The 11,125-nt window shown below is 33.0% G+C and overlaps 1 pseudogene; it reads left to right on the top strand.

Annotated features, from left to right (window-relative positions):
- Window positions 1–5,750: 5,750 nt before the first annotated feature.
- On the top strand, window positions 5,751–8,883 carry LOC21388172 (annotated as a pseudogene).
- The last annotated feature ends 2,242 nt before the right edge of the window (window positions 8,884–11,125 follow it).

The following is an 11,125-nucleotide window of genomic DNA, read 5'->3' as shown; positions in this document are numbered from 1 at the left end:
TCTTTCCCTCTTTCTTTTTTTAACCTTTTTTAATTATTTTTTCTTCTTTTCTTTTGCCTATTATCTTCTTTATTTTTTGGGAGATTCTTTAGTATATCGGTGTACCAGTAAGTCATATTTTTTCTAACCGTTAGATCTGTTCTTTACTTTTATGAGAAGTCCTTTGTTTTCTATTCTAACGTTCTTTGGCAGTTCATTTTGTTTTACAATATCCTTTCTTGAAGTACTTTCTTTTAAATATGACAATTCCTTTCAAATATGGGACCATCTCCGGTACTCTAACATAGCGGTAGGTTAGGTTTTTTGTTTGTCAGATCTGCATAAAATCACGTAATAATCAAAAAGTATGCAGATATAACAGTTAGAAAAATCTGCGATATCAGTATGCCAGGTGTACTAAAGAATCTCCCTTCAAATATGACTCTACATAAGTTTTTTAAAAAAAGAAAAAGGAAAAAAACTCCTTTGTAACTTTTATTTTATTTTTTTAATTTTTTCTTTTTCATTTTTAATTTTTTCGTTTTCATTTTTAATTTTTTCTTCTTTTATTTTGCCTATTTTTTTCCCTTAATATTTTTGGAAAGGTCTCTGATTAGGCACTTAAAAAATGCCTGACCGAAACGACAGTTGTATAATTCTGCATAAATCGTGTATATTTACATGTAAAGTCGTGTATATTTACATATAAAGTCGTGTATATTTACTTATAAGAAACGACAATGTATATTAATCCTCGAAACATGTATTTTTTATAGCAATTAGTGAACACATAGCATGAAAATATGTATATTAGCTGATTTATTGTATTTCATGTTAAATATATACGACTTTACATATAAATATACATGATTTTACATGTAAATATACACAATTTATGCAGAATTATACAACTGTTGTTCCGGTCAGGCACTTTCTAAGTGCCTGACCAAAGACAATTCCAATTTTTTTTGGCAATTCATTTTTTTTTACAATATCCTTCTTTAAAAATTTTCTTTTTCTCACTTTCTTTTACTTAAAATAACTCCTTTAAATATGTCCCTAATTAAGATTTTTTTTTAATAAAAAACTCTTATATAACTTTAATTTTTTGTCAATGTGATTTTTTAAATATTTTTTTCTCCTGTTTCAATAAATAAACTTCATTTCTACAGAGGCGTGTTTTAACACGAGGTCAAACATATAAAGGCCTCGTTCACTTCGCGGATTCGAGTTGAGATGTGACATTTTTTGAGAGCTTTCACTGTAGCAGAAAAAGTTAGATGTGACATTTTCTGAGAACTTTTTACTGTAAAAACCTAAAACTGAAAACTCGAATCGGTGAAATGAACGAGGCCAAAATTACTCCCACATGCTAACATTACTAGTATAATATATAAGGTAAGAGGCGACTAGTCGGACTCTTGAGCGTGACCAAAGGGAACTTCATGTGCCAAGTAATGTTTGCACTAAGTCATGATTATTTAGGTCGGAAAATAAGTGTCACCTTAGCTTCCTAAGAGCTAATGAACAGTCTAAATAATCTCAAGCGCCTTTACTGGGCTCGAATTTGAGATCTCTTATATCACTTGAGACTACCACCAAAGTGGTAGCTTAAAAATATAAAGCATTTCATTAAAAATAAAAAAAAACTATCAAGCATATTCAGCAAATAAATAAATGAATAAGTCCCCACGTGTTTTTTTTTTTAATTTTCTTCTGTTTGTCTTTATTAAGTATGGAGAACAAGCTTAAGGCCCTTCTTATACTCTAATAGGACTTTCAGCTATCTCTACTTTTTTAAAAGAAAACATAGATAGGATGACTGATTAATCATCTAACTTTATACTTCCTAGCTTTGATTCTTAACACAAAACTGACAATAAATTCTTAAAATTTTATATAGGCAATGACGTTTCTTAAAAACTTAAAATTTTATGAAATGAATTACATAACGTGCAAAAATATTACGAGGTTCAAGGATTTTTAAGGGCATTAAAATGTAAATATCGATACTTAGTGTCAGCTCAATTTAAATTCAAGTGACATATGATAGTTTGATGATCTTAACTTGTTTTTAACTGATTAATCCTCGAACTTTATACTTCACTAGCTTTGATTTTTAACACTAAAACTGACAATAAATTCTTAAAATTTTATATAGGTAATGACGTTTCTTAAAAACTTAAAATTTTATGAAATGAATTACATAACGTGCAAAAATGTTACGAGGTTCAAGGGTTTTCAAGGGCATTAAAGTATAAATATCGATACTTGGTATCAACTCAATTTAAATTCAAGTGGGTATATATTGGATTTTATGCATAAATTGATTTGAATGGGATGCCATATTTAGAAATCCAATACATTTTGAATTAGAAATGTTGGATTTTATGCGGAGTACTCAACCCTAGATGCAACAATATGGTTGGTGTTATTACCATATTTTCCACATTTATTAAACGTGCAATGAATGTTAGTGCTCAAAAAATTGTGTCCCTGTACACGATCCAGACCAAGTTTTTTAAATCGGACCGTTTAACGATTTGAAAAACTTTCAAATGAAACCTCACTGTTTTAGACAATAGGACCGGATCGGAATTTTTTTTCTTAGCTTTTAGTTATTATAGTCTCGTTTACTTTTATAGATTTGAATTTTTAATTCGAGTTGAGATGTAGTATTTTTTAAAAGTTTTTAATTGTAACAGAGAAAATTAGATGTGACATTTTCTGAAAGCTTTTAAATGTAGAAACCTAAAACTAAAAATTTAAATGTGTGAAATGAACAAGGCCTATATTTCATATTTCTTAAAAGTCTAAATAAAAGTTAAATACAACAAGTAAACAAAATCATATACTAAATATAGCCCATTTAAATTAGTATTCTTTGAGGATAAAAAGCTTAAATATAACAAATAAAGTCAATATTTCATCTTTTTACTAAGTATATAAAAGACTATTCAGTATATAAAATTTCAAACTAAACCAGGCTAGACCCTTTTAAAACGGTTTGGCATGTATTTTGGACCCGTTTAGTTCGTTGATTCGAGTTCTTAATTCGAGTTGAGATGTGATTTTATGTGAGAGTTTTTTACTGTAACAAAACTCGAATTCTAAACTCGAATCGATGCAATAAATAGGGCCTTAGACGGTCGGTAAGTGGTTCTAACGTGTAACCAAACTGGCAGTCTAGTTGAAAACTGTCAGGTTAGTCTAGCCTGACCGTTTCAGGCAAATTTTGCATAGCCCTTTGCGCACGTTTTATAATTTCAAAGAGAGTTCAATCATACAATCTCTTCTTTCACTACAAGAATAATCACTTTAAGAGATTACACTTTTTGATACTAAAAAAATTTTGATAGCAGAAAACACACTTTTTACTACCAAACTTTGGTAGTTGAAATTATCAAGGCTTTAGTTACCAAATTTAGTAGTAAAAATAACACAATCCGCTACCAAATATAATTTGGTAACAAATAATGTGGCGGGAAATGAAATTTGGTTCTCGCCAATAGTTTTTTACTGCCAAAATAATATTTGATAACAAAAGCATAGGATTTTGCCACCAAAATTTGGTAACAAAATATTACTTTTTTGCTACCAACATGTTTTGGTAACAAAATGTTGGTGGGAAGCAAAATTTTTTCCCGCTTAAGGTATTTGCTACCGACTTATTCTTCGTAGCAAAATAAATAACATTTGCTACCAAGTGTTGGAAGCAAAATATAACTATCTGCCACTAAAATTTAGTAGCGAAAAATCAAGTTTTTGCTACCCAAAAACATAATTTTTTGCTACCAAATTTTGGTAGCAAAAAACAAAATTTTACTACCAAATTCATATTTTGGTTGCAAAAAGATGTTTTTTGCTACCAAAAGTTGTGTTTAGTAGCAAATCATATAGAAACTTTAAAATTTGTATTTTGTGCTTGTATTGTTTTTTTTTTCAATTTTCTATGAATATGTACTATATTAAGTTTTAACAATCATCCTAGTATATTTTGTATAACAATTATTTGATAATTTAGTTATTTTGTGTAAGTGTAACAAGAGACATGCTCATGTATACACATATGTGATCTTGTTAATTAAGTATATGTTCCACATAGAGTAGTATATAATCTCGCTATTTGATTGATTTTTAACTTTGAATAATGTATTTCTGTGACGACCTTCCTATGAGGCCGCCACTGTAGCTTACTTTTAACTTTTTAACTTGTACTTACTGGGGTTTTTTAAAATTTGCAGAATATTTTTTTTTCTTATTTTATAAGAAGGAATAATTTCATAATTCGTAACAATAATTTCAAAAGAATGAATCACTAAATTTCTTAAAGCTTTTCTTAATTTCAGTTAAGATAAAACCTTCTAGAAATATCTTTCAAACGAAGCAGCGTTTGAACTCTTGTTTCAAATACTCTTTAAAAGCCTTTCTAAAACAAACCAATTCAATCGGGCCATTTAATTTGACTTTAAAACGGATTTCGTGAGAAATCTTAAATTCAAGTACATCTTAAAGTCCTTTTAAAATCAATCATTTAAATCATCATGTTTAAAATTTATTTATTTGTTGCATACACTGTTGCAACGTTCTAAAGCTTAAATACTCAAAACTAGGGTTGTTAGCTACAACCTCAGTTTCCTTAACATACATATACTTTTTAAACATTCATGCTTGAAACCTTTGAATCATATAAACATATACATGATTTTACTTAAACTTATTACGGAAGATTTAAATATTAGCAGCATTCATTTTCATCTCCACCATTCATCCACCGCTCGCCATTACCGCATCAAAATCTCTACACGCAACGACCTCTCTAGCAGCACAATTCAAACATTTTTTTGGAGAACAACCAACGCCAAAATTCAAAAAAGAAATGAAAGAGAAACTGATATAATAGAAGACAACATCAATATTAAATCAAATTGATTACAAATATTAATTGTGGTTAAAAAGGAAAGTCAACATGAAAAATATGATTAGGAAAAATCAAATAATTGAATCAAATCACCATATAAAAAAATGTGCCCAAAATAAGTTATAAGGGCATACTCGGTATTATATATGCCTTGTTAAACACGGGTAGATATTTTTATAATATTGAATAATAATATACAGTTTTAGATTCAGGGCTTTATGTGGTGGACATTTTTATGTAATTACTGTCGGAAAATAGTAAGAAATAAGCCGATATGAAAAGTTTACAAAAGTATATAGGTTAATTTTTAGTTATAGAAATTAATAGGCCATAACTTGTTAAGTTATAGTTTATAACTAGATAAGTTATGAACAAACTTATTTAGTTATAAAAATTAATAGGCCATAACTTGTTAAGTTATAGTTTATAACTAGATAAGTTATGAACAAACTTGTCAAGTTATGGTTCATAATCAGATAAATTATGGATAATAACTTATCAAGTTATGGTTCATAACCAGACAAATTATGAATAAAAATAGTAATTTACCCTATTTATTAACTTATGTAAACTATTAACTTATTAATTTTAATTCATCTCAAGTCTTTGATCTATTTTTCTCTTTCTCCATTACTGGCAGCAAGTGAAGTGTGAAGAGGAGGGGGTTTGTTTTTCAGGCCCATAATCAAAACCAACCAAAAAGCCCAACGACGAGGAACCCCAACCTCTAAGCCCAAAATCCCATTCAATATTCATTGCGGCCCAAAAGCCCAGTCATGACTAATATTCAGATTTATTTATTTATTTATTTTAATAAACATTACAGATTCATTTGGTCAACTGTAAATAACGTCCTGAAAATAACAATATCCTATGCTCCCCGCGCAATTTATCATCTCCACCTTTCACGCCACTAACCCACGCCTCTCTCTTCTTCTTCCTCCACCAATTACCATTCCCCAACCTTATCCCATCACTCCAAAGATGGAGTATCGCCTTCTGGAAGCTTCCAAGCCGGGCTTGTCGTTTGGGACTTCCTTAAGCCCCACCACCCGTTTGACAAAAGTCCGCACAGACCATTCCCACACCCGAACGACAACCCAAAAAATTCGGTGCCGCCATTTGTCGAAGCGGAGCTCCGAAGGTTCTGGAAAGGGCCTTCAGAAAGATCACAAGAAGGACCTGTCTCGGATTCTGCGAACCGACGCAGCTATAAGGAACATTGAGAGAAAAGCAAACTCCAAAAAGTATAACAACTTATGGCCTAAACCTGTTCTTGAGGCACTTGATCAGGCTATTCGAAACAACTACTGGGAAACTGCTTTAAAGGTTTGCCTTTTTTCTTTAATCTGCATTCATTTTCTTGTTGCAAATTAACCGTTTTCTGATTTGCTTACATTTTTTGTTTCTGCTTTATGTATAAAGAGATGAAAAGAAAAAAACATGTTTTGAACTTGAAGTATCATTGGTTTTGTTTACGTTTCCTGGGTTCTGCTTTTATACATGTCGAATAAAGAACATCTTTCTTTTTAAAGTTATCATTTTAGAAAAATGCCCGAGGGCACGCACCACTAGATAGAATGTGAGTAGCACTTGTGGACCCCGTGCCGCGAGACTCACTTTTATTAGTGTATGGTGTTGGACACTGGTGTCCTAGCATTGTTGGTCATTTTATAACTGTATGTAAATAATTTCTGAGAATGCATTTAGCATCATAGGGTTTCTCTTTTTTCTTTTTTCGTTTATCCACATAGGTTGCTGAGCCTGAGTGCTCCTAGGTGTGTGTAGGGGTTGTGTTTGTTCGCGAGAATGGATTCCTCGTCAAGTCAGTTTGGGGGTGTGGACACACTTGCGCGAATTCGGGTAACGGCTACAAGGGAGAAATCGAAAAGAAACTGTATCCGGCCAGGGATGGACGTAAACTCGTAAGCTACCGAGGGTAGGGATAATCGTCCAGGTCTTATTGTGAAACAAAAAAGCCGCCCCGCCACAACAGGCGGGTTGGTTCCTCTGTTAAAATGAAATAACAAAATATAATATAATTTGACCAAGAGAGTGTTTTCTCTGCTGCTGTTAAAGTTACTAGTTAGCTTATGTTATAAAATTTTATTTGGGATATTACTTATCTACCGTGGAAATTTTTTTTTTCTCTTTCCCAAAGCTATAATTGATTTTGAAATGAAAGAAGGATTGTTTTTGTAGATCTTTGAACTACTACGTCTGCAAAATTGGTACACTCCGAGATGCCAAACGTACACAAAATTGATGGTGACGCTTGGCAAGTGCAAGCAGCCTAAGCAGGCAAGCTTGCTCTTTGAAACCATGTTGTCTGATGGGCTTAAACTGACTATTGATGTCTACACTGCCCTTGTTAGTGCTTATGGCCAAAGTGGCCTCTTGGAAGAGGCATTTTCCATTGTGGAGGAGATGAAATCGGTCTCTGATTGCAAACCAGATGTGTATACCTACTAAATTCTCATTAACTGCTGCAGTAAGTACCACCGTCTTGATCTCATTGAGCGTGTTCTTGAGGAGATGTCGTATTGGGGATCAAATATAGCACCGTGACGTACAATACTCTGACTCATGGATACGGTAAGGCAGAGATGTTTGAACTGATGGAGGACTCTCTGACGAATATGATTGAGAGTGGAAGCTGCCTTCCAGACATTTTCACGTTGAATACTTTCATCGGGGCTTATGGAAATAGTGGCCAGATTGAGAAAATGGAGAAGTGGTATGATGAGTTTCAGCTGATGGGAATAAGGCCTGACGTTAAGACTTTCAACATCCTGATAAAATCGTATGGGAAGGCAGGGTTGTACGATAAGATGACCTCCGTTATGGAGTTCATGGAGAAGAGGCTTTTCACTCCCAATGTTGTTACTTTCAACATAGTCATTGAGGTATTCGGGAGAGTGGGAGATGTTGCAATGATGGGTGAGTATTTCAAGAGAATGAAGCATAGAGGAATGAAGCCTAACTCCATCACCTATTGCTCTCTAGTTAATGCTTATAGTAAAGCCGGGCTTATGGAGAAAGTTGATTCTATTATGAGGCAAGTGCAAAATTCCGATGTTATACTAGACACACCCTTTTTCAACTGTGCCATTAGTGCCTATGGCGAGGCTGGTGATGTGAAAAGCATGCGTCAATTGTTTTCGGCAATGAAGGAGAGGAAGTGTTATCCTGACGGTATCACCTTCGCCACCATGATCCATGCCTACAATGCGCTAGGCATGATGGAAGCTGCTCAAGATTTGGAGAGCAAGATGATTGCCACAAATGACGATTAAGGCCTTTTGAAATGCCTGCCACAGTAAAAAGTTACTATCTGTGGTCTTATGACACTGGGGGTCTCTCCAACAGATGGTGAATTTGTCACTTCCTGAACTTTCCGAGGCTCCAAGTTGGTTGAAAAGCAACCTCTAAAAATGGAAAATCGGGTGATGGAAACATCTATTTCCATTACAGTCCAATGGCAAGTAGTCATGTGGTACAACTTACAGGGCTCAAAGGTCACCATTGCAAGTGATAGAGTGGGACCCAGTTCTTTTACTGTTTATCACATGACAGTTCTCTTTTTACTGATACACATATGATGATACATCAACGGTGAATATGAATAACAATGATCGAGCTTAGAGCAATTATATAGACTCAAAACCAAGTTTTGAGTGATCTCATTCGTGGAAGAATTGCTGACCATTTTGTGTTGGGATCTTGAAAGTAGCCAAAATGGGGCAATAATGGAGTTGGCTTCTGGGTTTTAAAGGACAAAATATGAACTGGTGTTCAAGTCGAATTTGGTTCTTGGACTTCATCTTCTTTTGTTTTTGGGCCATTAGGTGTGGGCTGCAGTGGATAACGTCTAGCCAAGTCCATAATGGTGGTTGTTTCTGGGGTTTTACCAATGTTGAGAAATAAGAGGGGTTGTTTTCATGACTCATGAGATAAGGATGTTACCAAGATGGTAGTTTGAACTTGTAACCCAATTTGGTTCTTGATCTAATCATTAGCTCTTAAGTCCCAAACTTCAAAAAGAAAAAATAAAAATAAAACTAAATAAATAAAATAAAATAAAATAAAAAATAAAACTCCCAAGTCTTAAACTGATTGTTCTATGGTGGATGGCTTTGCTAAGAATTATAATTTATTAAATTAACCCTCGTCTTAAACCGTGATTATGGAGGGGCTTCACCAAATCTAATTACGTGAATCCTCATTAGTATGCTAATAATACTTACTATGCCTTGTACATGGGATTGATCATAAAGTTTCTTTGCGCGTTTTCTTTGTCAATGGCATTGATGGAGATAATTCCTCGTCTAAACTAACTACACAAGAAAAAAAAAAGTGCTTTTGACATACCTGTGGTAGCTTCTTGAATCTTTGAAAGGTTGCTACTTTCACACTCTTTTCATATTGAAAGTATGATTTAGGAGAGGTGCCTGAAATGGAAGGAGAAGGACAATTAAAAAAGATTGATGAATTGAGTGTGAAAGGAGCTACACATAACTACACATAGTCATAGTGGAGTTGGGAGTCTCAACTTTCTAATGCAACATCATTGAGTCATTGGAAGAAGTTGACCTTCACCAATAGGAACTCAAATTATTTTCCAAAGACATCAGGAAAAAAAAAAAGCAAAGAAGCTTCTAATGGAGCCATAAAAAAAAAAAAAAAGAAAAAAAAAGAAGCAAAACAAAACAAAAACTAACACTAACGGTTGATTAGAAGTTGTTCAAAGAAAACTCATAAAAGAATTCCTTTATTTCCTCCATGGCAAGCATCATTACACGTTTTGAACTTTTGAAAAAGAACCCATTTCACACATGTTTCTTCAACCCAATAATGTAGGGAAAAGTTGGATTAGAAGTGGAGTTTGGGGGTGTCAATTCTAAGGAGTTACATTCCGTTTGGTATTAGTCCATTTGATTGCATAAGGGGGTTAATTTGACAACATTCTTATATATGGCAATTTTCTTCTTTGCGGCCAATGATTAAACCGATTGCAAATAATGGGAAAAGAGGAACTGATTTTGGCATTGATCACTTAGATTGGACATAAATACTGTGATGTGACACAGCAATATAGTCATTATCATCTAATGAACATATAACATACAAAACTAGTGATTATCCGTTAAGAAAAAATGTACTTATAATAATTTGTTATTTTCTTTTCCCCTTTTTTGTGGGGGAGGGGACGAGGGGTTCAACATTTTTGCCTTTTTTGTGCTTGGAGATGCTGAAGATTTGGAATTTCTTTTGTTTTTTTTTTTTCCCCTTAATTCTCAGCGAAGATTTTTTTTTTTTTTTTTTTTTTTTGGTATATATGCAACTTCTTTCACTAGTGGCACATGTGGGTAAGATAGATTCTCTTGAGTCTTGAGACTACATTCCATCTTAAAATTTTAAGAGCAATATAAGTCAATTCCCAAAATGCGAATATTGTTGAAACTATATATTGTGTGGGATTTTGAGCAACCCATATCAATTGGTGTTCAAAAATTCCACTCCCTTTCATTTTCTTCTTTTACCAATTATACATATGGCCACTATTTATTCAACTTATAAGTAGTACTATCATGTTTGTTTCTTGTATTTGTCATTAATTCTAAATCATGATTTAGTATTTTTTTCTCAAAAAAAACATACGTAAAATAAAAATAATTCTGAATCATGATTCTGAATTCTTGAACCAAACGTCTACTTATACCTTTCTCTCTGTAACCCACTTTTGCGGCAAATTAGAAAATTGATCCTCTCCCTCTTTGTCCCCACTTTTCAAGAAAATGGAACCGTCCCACAATTATGTTCCTTTGAACCCATAACTCGGAATTTGGTGCTGCGTGTAGAATCTAGAGTTAAAAGAGGAAAAGAAAATAAAAAATTTAGAGCATAAAAGAATGTTTTATTAATTGATAAAAGACTTGTGCTTTTTGAGTTCAATAAAAGGATATGCGAAGTGATAGAACAATGATAATATTTGTGCAAAGAGATCATGTTAGCCAACCCAAATGGTGACATTCACTAATTAAATAAAAACATTAATTTAATTAGAGTCTATGCTTTTCTAGAGAACTTGTTTAATTTGGATGTGTTATTGGACATGTCAATTTAAGTCCCGTTCATTTCACCTATTCGAGTTTAAAATTCAAGTTTTGCTACAGTAAAAAGCTCTCAGAAACAGTCACATCTAACTTTTTATTACAGTAAAAA

The sequence above is a fragment of the Morus notabilis genome, unplaced genomic scaffold (genome assembly GCF_000414095.1).
Source record: "Morus notabilis unplaced genomic scaffold, ASM41409v2 Scaffold340, whole genome shotgun sequence".
Classification (NCBI taxonomy): domain Eukaryota; kingdom Viridiplantae; phylum Streptophyta; class Magnoliopsida; order Rosales; family Moraceae; genus Morus; species Morus notabilis.
The sequence above is the reverse complement of the archived record's forward strand: the minus strand, read 5'-3'. Positions and strand labels throughout refer to the sequence as shown.